Raw genomic sequence first — 16,937 nt, forward strand, 5'->3', positions numbered from 1 at the left:
ATAAAAATGCAGGTATAATAGACAATAACTTTGTATAATGTTAATGTTTACCCCCCTGAGTGGAATTGAAGAGTCGCATAATGTGGGGGAGGAACAATCTCCTCAGTCTGTCAGTGGAGCAGGACAGTGACAGCAGTCTGTCGCTGAAGCTGCTCCTCTGTCTGGAGATGATACTGTTTAGTGGATTCTCCATGATTGACAGGAGCCTGCTCAGCACCTGTCGCTCTGCCACAGATGTCAAACTGTCCAGCTCCATGCCTACAATAGAGCCTGCCTTCCTCAACAGTTTTGTCCAGGCATGAGGCGTCCCTCTTCTTTATGCTGCCTCCCCAGCACACCACCGCGTAGAAGAGGGTGCTCGCCACAACCGTCTGATAGAACATCTGAAGCATCTTATTGCAGATATTGAAAGACACCAGCCTTCTAAGGAAGTATAGTCGGCTCTGTCCTCTCTTGCACAGAGCATCAGTATTGGCAGTCCAGTCCAATTTATCATCCATCTGCGCTCTTTCAGGCATTTATAGGTCTGCACCCTCTGCACACAGTCACCTCTGATGATCACGGGGTCCAGGAGGGGTCTGGGCCTCCTAAAATCCACCACCAGCTCCTTGGTTTTGCTGCTGTTCAGTTGTAGGTGGTTTGAGTCGCACCATTTAACAAAGTCCTTGATTAGGTTCCTATACTCCACCTCCTGCCCACTCCTGATGCAGCCCACATGTCATCAGCAAAGTTTTGCACGTGGCAGGACTCCGAGTTGTATTGGAAGTCCAATGTATATATACATAATACACTGAGAGAAATTGGCATTGCCCTCTCTTTACTTTGACATGGCATGTGAGACTCTTGACCTGAGCTGCAACTACTTTTGAGTGAAACCTAACTTCAAACTCCCACCTCAACCATTAGTGAACTTTCTCAATATATCCATGGGTGAGTTACTTCAGGTGCACATGCAAGAGAGACCATAGGTGAAAGCACTGCATTGAACTCGCTCAAGAAAAACAGTAAATTGATCACTAATAGTAAGCAAATGTATTTTATAATGTGGAAGAAAACTTAGACTTAGGTGTCAAATAGTCATTTAGGATAAAGTGTTTTGATACATTTTTCATATTAAAATATAGCATTTATCTTAAAGGAATAGTATAAAGGGTTAATAAATGTCAGAGTCCCATTCAGGCATATCAGGAAACCAGATAAAGGTCAAGTGAACAACGGAGACAAAAATGTAATACACAAAATGTACTGAAGGATGACTAAAAGATCAGGGGCCTCATTTATAAATGGTGCATATGCACAGAAATGTTGCGTACGAACGTTTCCACACTCAAATCGCGATGTATAAAACCTAAACTTGCCGTAAAGCCATGTACATTTCCATGGTACCTCATACCCTGGCGTGCGCAATTTCTCCGCTCGGTTTTGCAGACTGGCGGCACCCAGCGTCAAAGCAGTGCTACTGTTCCTGTGTGGTCACCCTTTCTTTCTTAGATCCACATTACTGACGTGGCTTTATAAATACATTGAAACTAACTGCATATTGTTTATTAGTGTAATGCATCTGATTGTAATTAACCTGCAGCAATATAATGGTCCAGGGAATAGCCATAGTATTCCAAATACCATAACTGCTTTAGCGTTGTTACTCTCAATGCATCTTCTTCTTCTTTCAGCTGCTCCCGTTAAGGGTTGCCACAGCAGATCATCTTTTTCCATATTACTCTCACTGCACCACTCGGAGTATTTATATCACTATATCTGAGTGGGGAATCACAGCAGCAGCTAATTGGAAAGAGAATTATCAGTATACAGCATGAAACAGATGCTGCCTCAGCCACGGCAAAACGTTTCAGAGACTTTCCTGTACGGACTTCGCGGTTTAGAAAAAGTTTCATCCCAAGAACTATAAACGCACTCAATCAGTCCATCAAGTGCTCCTTGTAGAACTGTTTGTACTTATAAGTACAATTACCTCACTGTAAACTTGCACTACAGCTATAATATTGCACAACCTGCGCCACTTTATAAAGCGCGTATTTACATATGATGACGATATCATTTTTAAGATGAAATGCAGCAAAATATGTTATACAGATAAAACTTTAACTTCATTTAAATAATCTGTATTGTTAATAATTAAACATGTGAGGACACGTTGCCACAGCGCTAGCTAGTTCAGGGATTGTTCCTGCATTGCGTTGTATTCTTGCTGGTGCTGACGCGACACTGGAAGGATAGATGGATAGAATAATTAAACATGTACTACGAAGATATTTCAATGATCCTTAAAAGTTTTGAAGAATCTGCATTCTAAGCTTACAAATGGCTTCACGTCTATTACAGAGCTGATTGTGTGGCGGTTGGATATTTGGAGAAAGAAAAGTAAGGACAGGAATTGGAGGTTAGTACGTTTGAAAGAGACAGTACTTCTGTAATAAATTATTTCATCGAAAGTCGTGCATGGCGCAGCAAGCCTCTTGCGTGAGACATGAACAAGCACTGCGCCACTGTGTTCCCATGTTTAATAACATGCTTTCATTCCTATCATCATGAAAAAGATATCACGTATACATCTCAGTATTTTAATTATTCAGAGAGCTGTAATATCACGAATGTAATGGATTATGTGTCCTGTCGGAGAAAGAGAAAGCCCATTTAAGAAGCAGGTAGTGATTCACACACAGAGCACATAGAAGATCAAATACAGAACAAAGCATTTAACGTGCTACTCTAGTTACAATGGGATTTGAGAAACTAGTAAATTAAACGATTTTAAGATGAAGTTTATGATGTTCTACTTTAATGGCAAAATAAACTACGTGATTAAAGTGGACATTTCGAGATTAAAGTTGACATTTCGTGCTTTTTTCCCACTGTGTGCCTATTTTTTTTGTCTGTACCCTAATAAGCATTCATATAACACTCAGACGGTCCGCTATGAGTTGCCTTTTCACGGCGACTTTGATATGTGACTTCTTTTTTATTTCGGGCACTGTGCGACTTTGTGAACTTGAGCTTTTGAGTTTCTCCGACACTCTGTCACTCGATCAACTTCCTTTTGTTGATTATAAAACTGTTTAAACCAACAAATAGTACGTTTGTCCTTTGCCTCCACTTGGTATTCGCTGAAATTCTTATATTTTCCTCCGTGCTTTTCCCATTGTCTTTTCACAGAAGGCTGTTTATATTGATTTGCATATTCAAAGAGGCATAATTCTGGGAGGAGTTGGGGCAGGACAGAAGGCGTGTGCACGTGCGTTACTTTTCACTCTGATCGGGATTTATATAGTGGAAGAACGTGGAAGTTTGTGTACGTACAGATTTCTGCATCTGGATATTTCTACACACATTCCCGCTTTTGTGCTTACGCCATGTTATAGTGTGAGTTCTACGCACGGCATTATACATGAGGCCCCAGATGACCTGTATTCAACAAGACTGGACAGTTGTTATAAACACAGAAATTTCAAGGGTGGTGGATCAACCTAAAGGGTATAAAAAGAATAAAATAAAATAAACCTTTATTAATATTAATAGATTTTATATGAGTCATTTGGGTATAAACCAACTAAAATACATGTATGCATTGATTGACACTGTTATGTAAACTTGTTAATTCTGTTGCTTATAAAATAGACCTATACCCTTAATATTTGACCATTCTCATCATGCTGTAACATTCTGCTGTGAGAGATGTTCTCTCCTCAGCTTGGTGCTTCAGGTGCAATAAATGATTCACCTGCCTGCTTACTGACTCAGGTTTTATCAGATTTGTCCTTTTAGACGATATGTTTCTTTGTTTAATTAAGATGTTGATTTCTACCACAATGATAGGAAGAGAAATGTCACCATGTGAAACTTCAAAGACTGTAACAGCAGTTCAGCTGACCATTCCAAGAAGCTACCAAACCAAGAAAGAGACACTGGGTTAAAGAATCAAAAAGTGCATTGTTCCTCACATGCCAGTGAAAATCTTCCTGTGAGCCCTAACGAATTCAGCACAAAGCACTTCCTCTATCCCTTAAGATAGCAAGAACCAAACAAAGGATGTGGTTTTCAAAAATATCATTGGTTTTACTAGTATCGTCAAGATTCTGAAGTCTGTAATGTCATAGCTTGGGTAAAGACACAGATGTGTTAGCACATGTATTTTTCTTTGTTCGTGTTACTTAATCCAGAAAGTAATGACTTGTGTGTTGATTACATCTTTAGCTTTATAAGTTTCTCTTTCAAATTTGATGGGAAAGCTAATCCGTGACAGAATAGTCTAGCAGCTGCTGGTGCCCATCCATGTAGCACCTTCAACTTATGAATTTGCTGAGGATGCATGCTGTACAAAAGCACAGAGAAGCTTATAAAAAAAGACAAACATGCATCAAGCAGCCAATAAACCAAAAATCTCATCAAGTAATTTAAAAATTGGCTGAATGTTTCCTTGGGCAGTTATTTGAGCAAATAAAATATAATTCAAATGTTTCTGTTCTCTTCACAAGATTAAGACAGACAGAAGAGAAGCAAGTTAGCTTAGATTTGTCTTTTTAGTTGTTGGTGTAGTTGTCCATTGTCTAGAAATCTTGTGGACACGCGAGTCGCTGTCTTGCACCCCCATCAAAACAGGAATATTCAGGGTATTTATTCAAACGGAAGCTACCACTTCAATACAAACAGAGAAAATAAGCAATGACTGGGCCAGGTCAGTGTCCGGGTTAGAATGCTCACCGCATCAGTCATCAGGTGACAGACATGTTACATGGGGAGGCTGATAACTTCCAGTTGCCTCGGTGTTGCCTCAACGATGGACAAGGAATCCTTGACAGATGCATCAACAGCATTTCGACATGCAGCACTGTAGGAGAAGGTCTCAAAAGAGCTCAGAAATCTCACAATATGCATATTTTAATCTTCTATTATGTTTACTATATAAATTATGTTTAGGTTTGTTCTTGTAAAATAGTCTATAGCTGCATCCACACCACAAAAACAGAGAAAATTAAGGCTTTTATGTGCACTTTTATAATGTTTAAACTTTGTTTGTACATTCAAATTCATCTCTCATTCTCTCCACATAATTCTGTTGTCCCAACTTGGACACAAGAGCCCACTCTGTTTTGTCTAGCAGTAAGAATTCAGTAATTTCTGATTTAAAATTTGACTTTATCTAATTGGGTTAATCAGGCTTAATAATGTTATGTTATACCTGTGATTTTTCCTTAGTACTGTGATCTTCATAATTACATACCATTACATTATAAAATGTATTTAGTCTACTCCATTGCAGGGCCCACTCATGGAGCTAATTTAGAACTGAATTGTTGATTAACCTCAAATACACATCTTTGGGATGTACACCACAACTTGGAAAAGGTGGGACATTACAGAAAAAAAAAACAGAAAACAATGATTTCAAAATTTGTTTTGACATGCAATCTATCACAAACAATATAAAGACAAAATGTTTAATGTTTAGTCTGGTCAACTTCAATTCTGTAAAGATACATCCATTCTTGAGATTGCTGACATGTAACACATTTCAAAAAATTTGGGATGAGCAATTTAGGACTAATAATGAGTTAAAAAAAAGTGATGTGAGTAAAAACAGATGGTGGTAAGGTTGGTAAGCTATTCAATGCAGCCTTACGATATTTAGGTACAGTATTTGAGACTGAGCATTACTTTACATTTCCAGGCCATCTGCTGTATGAAGTGGAAAGAATGGCACAAAATGACCTGCAAAGTAAGGAGTCCTGCCTCTGTCACCGATTATAGTGAGCAGTAGTACGACAACCAAACCTTCTTTGGTATTGCATGCAACACATGTAAGTTTAAGAACACCAAAGAGAGTTTAAGAACACCAAACTGAAGATGATCACTCAATATAACAATTATGCACATTAAAAATGTTTTAAATGCCTTAATTGTTTACTTTAATAATGAAAAGTGCTAATGCTCTAGAAGAACATTGTTCTTAAGTTCAAGCAACAACAAGAAAACTGATTTAGTTTCTTTTCAGCCTGGCATTTTAGTGCAATTGCTGTGACTTATTTCTAATTATTCCAAAGATTAATCTTTCTCATTTCAGACTGCAGCTCTGTCTTTGATGCAGTGTTGTTGCCTGTGGCCCAAACTGGGACTCAGCAGTTTTATGCTGCCACACAATTCACAGCAGATCAAAAAACAGTCAGGCTGGCACAAACAGATGAGAAGAAAGAAGAAGACAGACAGAGATGGAAAGAAATACAATAGGGTGCTTTTGTGTGTGTGGTTATCTCTAGCAGCGTGGCCTGCTGGCTAGAGAGCAAACCACAAAGTTACAGTTTATTCCTGCTTTCAATACAAGTCATATAGCATGTCCATCCTCAAACTGTTTACATTTTTATCTCTGAAGGAACTGTACTGAACAATAAAATATAAAGTCATCCATACTCATAGTGTATAGAGTCATCCATCCTGCAACTTTCTGTACTTGCTTCTTCTATTATTATGTAACAGGAAGTCTCAGTATAATTATAATTCATAAAGATTTGCTTAGTGAAAAATAATAGTAAATATAATTTGATTCTGATTAAGATATCACATTGGATAGTGCTTACTGCTGCTGCTTGTCCTTGTCTCATGCGGGTCTGGGTGGATTTATCTTGGGTATGCCAATATGACAGTATATGTTCATGAGTGGACTCTAAAATGAAGTGGCATCCAGTTCAGGATTGCTTACCACATTCTACCCAATATGCCTGTTGGCCAGCTTTGGGGTGTTTGCACATTTTTACTGTGCCTATAAAGGATTTCTTCAGGTAATACATTTTCTCCCACATCCCAAATTGGTGATTCTAAACTGGACTTGCATGAGTGCGCCCTGTGATGAACTGGAGTCCTATTCAGGGTTGCTTCCTGCCTAGCATTCAGAGTTACCAGCTCCAGCTCCTCTATGACCCTGAATTGGATTAAATGGCCTTGAGATTGTTGTATTAGGATTCACATTAATGTGCTGGCCATCTTTTTGGAACAAAGAATGTTTAATTGGTTTGATATTATATCAGTTTCTTATTTGGACAAAGGATCTATTTTTTCTTCCCCATTACATTTCTCTCCAGTGCTGTAATTGATAAGGTTATTGGATTCAAAAAAACATTTATTTATTTATTTTAATTTTTGGATGGCATCATATTATTTGGTTAGGAAAACCAGTTGAAGTAAATTAAGCAGTTTCTGACAATATATATAAGCTTAATATTAAAGGTAGCTTTATGAAGAAAATACACAATGTGAGTGTAATTAACATGTTTATTATTATAATAATACTTTTAAAATCTTTTGTTAGCATATCAGAAAAAATAGTAGATATTTGTTTCACCATTAAGTGCTTGATTCCTTATTTCCCACATTACTTCCAGACATTCACACCAAAGCAAATGAGCATGGATTATGAATTTAAATACAGCATTGAGATTTCTCATGAATGGCAGATTTAAAAGATTGAGAGGCATGTCTTTATTTAACACTCATTCAATTAAGATTTGAGCAATCGTCTATTATTTTCTACATAATAAAAATAATAAAATGTAAACTGACACTCTTTTTTTTTTTACGGATTCTCATTCTGCTCTCCTCTTATCTTAGCACCATGTTTCCACTTTGAATTCAGCACTGTTCATATATAAAAGAATGATTAATTCTGGACTTGAAACCAGTCAATAAAAGCAACTGTAACCTCCTCATCAATCAAAAGATGATATCCCAGTAGATGTTTCTTGAAGACAAGTAATAAATAATTGTCACTGAATAAAACAGACTGAAATTCTGCAGGCTTTGTGAAAAACACATCCTTCACTAATGGCCTGAATGAGGTAATGGGCGTGAATGGAGGTGGAATTAAAACAGCAGAAATGTTCTTTTTTCATTGTGCATTTACTATAAATAGTGCATAGTTTCCCACTTCTGATAATAGTATGTTGAAGTCTGTGATGAGTCTGTGATCTCAAGATTACTATCTCACTGACAGTTATTCCCATTACATGGTAGCACTTCTGTTATGATGTAAGACATTGCAAATTATTTTTCTTTATTTTATTAGAGAACAAAACATACAATAGCACACAGTTCAGCAAAAGATATATTCACACAAAAATACAATATTACAGTCATTTTGTTCCTAAAAAAAATTCCATTAAATAAAAATTAACACAAACACGTGTCTTTCCCTACCCACATGACGAAAAAGCAAGTCAATCATGGCAGAAATGATAAGTATATACTTTGATTATATTGAATAATCTCTCAGCATGTAAGTCCACAGGTAGACTGTGTCGGCAAACCCAAGATAAAATTCAACAGAAATGAGTTAGCTGAGGGGATCTTGATGTTCTGAATGTTGTCTTCTCAAGGTGCTGTAGGAGAAGTTTGGATGCATTTTGAAAGTGCCTGTGTGGAGCACGTCAACAGCTGTGGTGCTCCAGTGTGTCTGGGGTTTACTGGAGGTGGGGCCTCAAAATATCAGGACGTGGTAACACTTTTTTTTAACTTTAGCGTAATATTGCTTTGGTAAAATAAACCAATGAGTGTCTAACTAGTAGTTTTGCCACTTCTTTTCTAGACATCTCTGCATGACAAACAACTTTCTCAGCCTTCTTTCTTGCTTACAGATTTATATAGCACAAGAATGGAAACAAAGGCAAGCAATGCATAAAAAAAGGAAACGCAAATACTGTAACTTAATAATTATAATATATATTTATTATATTGTAAATGAAAATATACTATTTCATACTGTATGTAGGCTATTTACTCTATATGAGCGCACATCTTATTAAACACACAGACCACAGAGATGAACTGAATAGCATTAACCGTCACTGTTGCCTACAATAACATTAAAGAGTTCTTGCCAGATTATCAAATAATATTCTACTGTTTGTTGGAGGGAGAAATTCCTTTTTACTTCAGTTTAAAATAATGTAAGACAACACTTTCCCACTACTTGTTGTACAAGTAATGTACTATGGGGTACCACAGTAGATTTTCCGTAGATAATGGTATCCTATCTGGTGCCACTCCAAGCATTGCGGTTCAATGGTTGGAACTGTGCTATATAAATGTAATGAATTATTATTATTATTATTATTATTATTATTATTATTATTAACTGGTTTTAGATCTTAAGCTATCTAACACATATGCAGACATTCTAAGCCAAATAGTCTAAGTGTAGAGCACTCAAAAAAATTTGACTTGGTGAATAGTTGCATTAGGTGTAAGGAAAGTACAGAATGCAAATGGAACACACCTACACAATCCACACACCCATCCACATCTATATCCACTTATAATGGAAGCAATATAGATTAACAAACCAATTTGAGACATTGGGGTGAAACTGGAGAACTCCCATACAGTATCCAAAGTAACACAGGCATCTCACAGGCCTAGGCACATGCTTACGACCACACTCAGTGGTAGAAAAGTACCACTTAGGTTTAAATGTTGTAAAAATTCAAACAAGTGAAATTATAAGGAATATACATAAATGAATCTTCATAAAATATTATTAAACAAAATTAAGATTAATGATGACCTCAAATTATTTTATTTATTAGTTTCATTTGTGATATGCAGTAAAGTAAAATGGATGCTAATTGTAAAGTCAGGGTGAGCAACACCTTTTAGAAAGCAGCTTTTAGCAGTTTACTCTACCTGTCCTTGAGAAATGGATCTGGAGCACAAAGAAAACCACTGGGCCAAGGACGAAGTAGACCAGATGCCTCAAAGAATTCTCTTCTCTTTTTCTTTTTTAGGAAAAGACAAAACATCTCAAGAATGACATGCTGAAATTGGAAGTTCCAAGGAGTCTGCTCAGCCCAAGGAGGACAAGACTAGGAATGGAGTACTGCCCCTTTGGGTCACAAGATCAGCGGACACTAAAAAAGAGAAGCAGAACTTGAGCTTGTCAGTTCATTCCAGCCTAACCTTGCCAAAATTACCAAAAGCACTTCTGAAAAGGAAAACAGTTGATTCCCTTTCGGAAAAGTTTAAAGAGATATAAACTGCAAAAACTAAGTTGGACTAACATTTTAATTTATTTTTTTAATTTGCTATCCCTACCCCCTTTTCCTTGTCTTTGTTCTGGTATGGAAACTTAAACAAGTTGTTCCAGTGCCCTCAAGTGTTATGGCCAAACTACAAGAGCAAAACCACCAGGAGACAAAAACCAGAGGAAACATCAAGAAATAGTAATTTTAACAAGCAGGGTTCAGACTAGAAAATCAAAAAACCCAGAAACCTAAACCAAAATTTTAGGCAAAAATCAAAGTTCAGAAAACAAAGTTAACAGTCCAAAATCCAAACTTGATAAAGTTTTTCTCTAACAATTAAAAAAGAAAAAGAAAGATTAGATAATACATCCCAAAAGCTTGCACGCTGAGCATTGCACAGTCCCAGCTTTTATTATGGAAGGGAAGTGATGCCGTACACCATACCCACATGATCAGCATTGGCCACTGTATCTATAAAGTACGTTTTCCGACAATTTGAAAAACAACTACAAAATCGTGACAGCACAAATATGGAAAAACAACATAGTATTGTTATGCCATCATGAAGAAAATGTAAATTTTGAATAATAATAAAAAACTATATATGTTATTTATGCAAAGATAATCATTTAATATTCCCAACAACTTAAAACCTGTAATTGCCACATAATCCTGTAAATAATTTTAGCAATAGAAAACATTGTATTTGAACTATTTTAATTCTAACTTAAAATTACACAAAGTGATCCTAGTATAGTTCTATTAATTAACGAAGAACGAATCACATGACCAAAATTAGTGCACTTCATTCTGATAGTTAAGTATCAGCAGAGTAGCTGCAAAGAGTCAGCTGTACTAGCCAATCTTAGAAAGTTAATGTTAAATTCATATACAGTAGGTGTGTGCTTAATTTCAATAGAAAATCAGTTTCTCATATTGCTTAGATTATGGTATAATCTTTTCCTCCCTGTAAGGTAACATGTAATAGAACTTCTTTAGCTATACCTGTAAAAACTGTTAATTAAGCCAGTTATAAAATAGTCTTACTGCTAGAAACACAGATTGTTATATTAGTTTATAAATACAACACTGGCATACAGTTTTCTGACTGTCTCTTGATCATTTTGATATTAACATTTGAAACTATGACTGTATGACCAAAATTCGAAAGAAATGAAACAAGATAAGTAAGCCTTAAACAGCACTTTCTTTAAACAAGAACCTTTCTTTTCTATGTAATATCAGTTCTTTTCTCTATTTTTGTTTGAACAGTTTTGCTTTGTATTTTACTTAAATTATTAGAACGAAAGTGCTTTAATTGTGGAATTATTTGAACATGCACCACACTATTGCACTGAAATGTGCTATGAAGTAAGCTGAGACCTCCAGAGCTTTGGAAATTTTGAACAGACGCAGCTACATCAGCTTTAAAATAAAATAAATAGAGTGATAATAGCTTTAATTAAAAGAACATAAGTGATTTTTCACACATAATTTGCATGCTAAAAGAGACCATGATTTACAGACAGTACAAGGGAGAGAAGTGAAATTCTAGTTGGGATGTTATATGTTTTTTATTTTTATACACTATATCACTATGAAATGCACTGTGATGTATAACACTTGTCTTATACATAAAGTGCATTTCTGGGTTTCAATGCCAAAAGAATTCAAAATATTGATAGAAGTTATTCAACGTGCAAACACCGTGACAGACACTTGAGAAGCATACAATGATTGCTAATTGTTAATGTCTAATGTATTTAAACAGAAAATGCATACTTTCTATCCAGAGCAGCATGCACAAATTGTTTTCAGTAGTAAAACAGGTTTTTTAATTACTATTAGTCCAGGTATAATATGTTTTCTTTTCTTTTCAACATATTTAAAAATGTAACTTCACTTAAAAGGGGTAAACTTTTTTTGGCAGAAAAAGTAACTATATTTTTCTTTTCTGACAAAGTGTGTCCTTTTTTCATTCACCAACGACAGTTTACCCTTCACTGATTGTCCGACAGTTTGCCCTTTACTGATTGTCCGACAGTTTACCCTTCACTGATTGTCAGGAGACACCTTTGTATAAAACTCTACACCAGTGAATTCATACAATAACTAGCTCCTCTGCACTGGCAGGACTTTATTATCAACAAGGGAATGGGCACGGCTGAAGTTACAATAGCAATGGACCAGCCAAGTGAAGAAGCCTGTTTGCTTAGCTGGCAAAAAAAGCTTTCTTTATAATTAAAATCTGCTTGTCTTACTGTCCAGGATTGGTTCTTCCATTGTGCCAAAACAGGACCCTAAAGTGGCTTAAATAATGTAAATAATGGATGGATGGATGAACTGATAATCTGTAAGTGACATGCATAGTGTCCACATGTGGAGGTTTTCTGTGAACAGTCAGTAGGATGAAATCCTATTCATGTTTCATGTTTATCTTAGCACACCACAGTGACAGTGCTTCTTTTTAAAGCAGGCAAACTAAACTGTAAGCTGATGGCATTTTTCTGTTATCAATGAACTAAAAAATATATTTGCCACCTGCTTTATTTTTATCATCGTCTAACCACAACGAGAAATACGGCTGGAGACAGGCGATAACTGCTCTCTATTTATTGCCTTTTTTTCTCCAGTTTGATGGCAGCAACTGAAGGTGTGTCACCCGAAATTATTTTTTTCTCTTTTGCAAATCTAGAAGTTGTTAAATGTAAATGTTTTTAAATTTTTGAAAAACTATCTACATATTTCTGTAATTCTATGTTTTCTGTCTGAACAGAGCATAACATAACATTCTCAAAGTAACCCACCTAATCTAATTCAAGGTCACGAGGGAGCTGGAGCTGCTGATGGCATTTGGTGCAATGAGGAAATTGTCCTGGAAAGGGCGTCAGTCCATTGCAGGGCCCAAACTTACAAATACACTCCCTTCTGACAGTCACACAGGGCCAATTTATAGTAGCCAATAAACCTAACTAGATGTTAATGGGGATACACTTGGGAAAACACTATATGATTCATTTTTAAGACAAAAGGCAAACAATGCATTCATTGCTACAATGCTAATAAAGTCAAATTAGCTTTCTTAAATTATGCAATATCATATGCATGCAGAGCCACAACACTATTTAGGAGTGCTGTCCTTGGCAGCTTGAACCAAGGGCTGTCGATAACAAGACCAATGATGAGCTGGGCAAATGAAGACACACACAGTAAGCAAGAGCTGATGTAAAGTGCTTCAAGTGCTTTTATTACAACAGTGTTTTCAAAAAATGCAGTTCTTCATAAATAAATAATCCATGATATCAAGGTGAACAGATTAGGTTGAATAAATGAAAATAAATAAATCCATAAAAATGAGGTTGAAACTTCAAGCATGTCTTCTTTTAAAACAGTTACGAGCCTCAAGGCAACTTTCTAAATCTGGCATCTACTCAGTGTTGCCAACTTGGCGACTTTGTCGCTATATCTAGCAATTTTTACAGAACCCTTTGGCAACCTCATTTTAAAAAAGAGCCTAGAGAGAAATCTAGCTGCATTTTCAGTTGACATAAGTGACTTTTATTTCCTCAAGTCACTGACAACAGTTCATGTTACAACTGATTGCTATGCAGAGAGCAGTAGACACTGCCTGTAAATATGTTAAACCTTGTTTGATTAGGGCCTGGAAAATTTAGAGATCCGATTGGTAAAAAAAAAAGTCAGTCGTTTTGATTTTCAAATTGACGGTCCAATAGGTGACAAGCAAAGGCACACCTTGACGCATTCATATTCAAATTGCCTTGTGATCCACACAGCATAGGAAATAATCATCTTGTTTAAAGTTTATGCTCCCATATGGTGGTGTGGGTGCTCCGGACAGTGATACTTAAGATCAGCTGTCGTTGCAGGTAGATAGGGAAACAACGCAAGAGCATACAGACTCATGCAATACTTCGCTTTAATGGCACTTGGTAAACAAATGACCTCTAGCAGTTTTTTGGAAAAATGAGCTTAATGTCAGTCCACGGCAATGTCTATGAAGAATGGGGCAGAGTCTAAAGAGTTAAAGTCATATGAAAAAGTTTGGAACCCCTCTCAGACTGCATAATTTACTCTACTTTCAACAAAAAAGATAACAGTGGTATGTCTTTCATTTTCTAGGAACATCAAAGTACTGGGGTGTTTTCCAAATAATATTTGATATTAAATCAAATGTGAAAAACTGGCTGTGCAAAAATGTGGGTACCCGTGTAATTTTGCTGATTTGAATGCATGTAACTGCTCAATACTGATTACTTGCAACACCAAATTGGTTGGATTAGCTCATTAAGCCTTGAACTTCACAGACAGGTGTGTCCAATCATGAGTAAAGGTATTTAAGGTGGTCAATTGCAAGTTGTGCTTCCCTTTGACTCTCCTCTGAAGAGTGACAGCATGGGATCATCAAAGCAACTCTCAAAAAATCTGAAAACAAAGATTGTTCAGTATCATGGTTTAGGGGAAGGCTACAAAAAGGTATCTCAGAGGTTTAAATTGTCAGTTTCAACTGTAAGGAATGTAATCAGGAAATGGAAGGCCATAGGCACAGTTGCTGTTAAACCCAGGTCTGGCAGGCCAAGAAAAATACAGGAGTGGCATATGCGCAGGATTGTAAGAATGGTTATAGACAACCTACAGATCACCTCCAAAGACCTGCAAGAACATCTTGCTGCAGATGGTGTATCTGTACATCGTTCTATAGTTCAGCGCAATTAGCACAAAGAACATCTGTATGGCAGGGTGATGAGAAAGAAGCCCTTTCTGCACTCACGCCACAAACAGAGTCACTTGTTGTATGCAAATGCTCATTTAGACAAGATATCTTGTCACAAAGTGCTTTGGACTGATGAGACAAAAATTGAGTTATTTGGTCATAACAAAAAAGCGCTTTGCATGGTGGAAGAAGAACACCACATTCCTAGAAAAACACCTACTGCCTACTGTCAAATTTGGTGGAGGTTCCATCATGCTGTGGGGCTGTGTGCCTAGTTCAGGGACTGGGGCCCTTGTTAAAGTCAAGGGTCGGATGAATTCAACCAAATATCAACAAATTCTTTAGGATTCTGATGAAGATACTGTTCAAGCATCAGTCACAAAGTTGAAGTTACACAGAGGTTGGATATTCCAACAATGACCCAAAACACAAACAGAAGTACAATGTTCTGGAATGGCCATCACAGTCCCCTGACTTGAATATTATTGAAAATCTACGGGATGATTTGAAGCAGGCTGTCCATACACGGCAGCCATAAAATTTAATTGAACTGGAGAGATTTTGTATGGAAGAATGGTCAAAAATACCTCCATCCAGAATCTAGACACTCATCAAAGGCTATAGGAGGCATCTAGAGGCTGTTACATTTGCAAAAAGAGGCTCAACTAAGTATTGATGTAATATCTCTGTTGGGGTTCCCAAATTTATGCAACTGTTTAATTTTGTTGATGCATATTGCATATTTTCTGTTAATCTAATAAACTTAATGTCACTGCAGAAATACTACTGTTTCCATAAGGCATGTCATATATTAAAAGGAAGTTGCTACTTTGAAAGCTCAGCCAATGATAAACAAAAATCCAAATAATTAAGAGGGGTTCCCAAACTTTTCATATGACTGTAATAAGGATATGCAAATGAGACAAATACATCATCCAGTGACTGCTGACAACTTTTTGAGCATGTATTATCGACTTTCCATTGAAAATAGTTGGAAAGAGTTAATCTGCTGTGCTTATCCCGTATGGATCTTGCAGCATGAGGAGATGTCCGCCGACAGCTTCAGTCAATCATTAAAACCCCAACTCATGTAACTCACAGCCACTAGAGCCTGCATGCTCTGAGACTTCTACTTATTTATCATTGATTTATTTAAAATGTGCTGCACCACAAACCTCTCTCATCACAAGCACATAAAGTCAGAATAGTTTTAAGACAGAAGTTAAGGTTAGAGGTTAGTGTAGTCAGGCTTTAGTGTGAACAACACCTTGAGCACATTGCAGTTAAGACACAATATCAGTAGAGTTTTAGAACAAATGTTAAGATTAACAGTTAGTGTGGATAGGGTTTGGTGTGAACGGATTCCACATTGTACATTGCATAAACTTAGCTAACAGTTACAGTAAGTTGTTTTGTTTTTTTCTGTCCACATGCACTTGTAGTATAATATCTGTCCTGTGTGTATAAAATCTACCACCCTAAAACTGCTATCCTAACACTGTGCTGACATTAAGGTACTGCGGCTTTGTAATTAGATGCTTCGTAAATCATGAATTGTCATTTTTATGACAATATTTTAAAAGACTTGCATAATGTGTGGGTGTATATCCTACAGCAGCATGGCTCTTAATCCAGATCTTAATAGAAAGCTAAATTTTAATAATGTGGTTCTTGTAAATGAAATTGTAAATAAATAAATGAAATCTGTTATTGATTTTCTGTTGGAGGGCTAATAATCTATGCTCATGCATATGTTACTGCTTATTTTTTTCTTAATTCTTGTTTTAAAAAAGAAAAAAATAGTGATTTTTGTGGAATTTTTAAAGATCAAACTAATTGGCCCTCATGATGTGTTATATTTTCAATATTATATTTAAGTCTGGCTTAATAATTTCAAAATTATTGATTTTCTAAGTAATATAACATGATTGCTTCAGTTATGCAGGATACGGTCTGTCATTTCCTCAGGCATTGCTGTAGTGTTGGGTTATGTATCTTGCTTTTGCTAAAAAGTGTGATTTAAAACTGCAAATACAGTATATACATAAGCCTTGTTCACCTTGATTAAATTACACAAAAGAATAAAGCATTGTTTATTTGCATTGTTTAAATGTCATATTTCCTTCAATGTACACTCAATAACTGCATAAGTTTCATCAAATTGTTGAATAGGCGAAATC

General features: G+C 36.3%; 1 protein-coding gene across 2 annotated transcripts in view; it reads right to left on the bottom strand.

Annotated features, from left to right (window-relative positions):
* LOC114653468 (cadherin-18) overlaps window positions 1-16,937 on the bottom strand; it is a 1,070,530-nt gene that overhangs the window by 846,578 nt on the left and 207,015 nt on the right. Inside the window, exon 1 of one of the 2 annotated variants that reach the window (XM_051928933.1) lies at window positions 9,688-9,882. The exons of the other annotated variant lie outside the window; for it this stretch is intronic. The gene's annotated coding sequence lies outside the window, so the exon portion shown is untranslated. Of the gene's footprint in view, window positions 1-9,687; window positions 9,883-16,937 lie in introns of those variants that run through there. 2 annotated transcript variants of the gene reach the window in all.

This window comes from Erpetoichthys calabaricus, chromosome 6 (genome assembly GCF_900747795.2).
Source record: "Erpetoichthys calabaricus chromosome 6, fErpCal1.3, whole genome shotgun sequence".
Classification (NCBI taxonomy): Eukaryota; Metazoa; Chordata; class Cladistia; order Polypteriformes; family Polypteridae; genus Erpetoichthys; species Erpetoichthys calabaricus.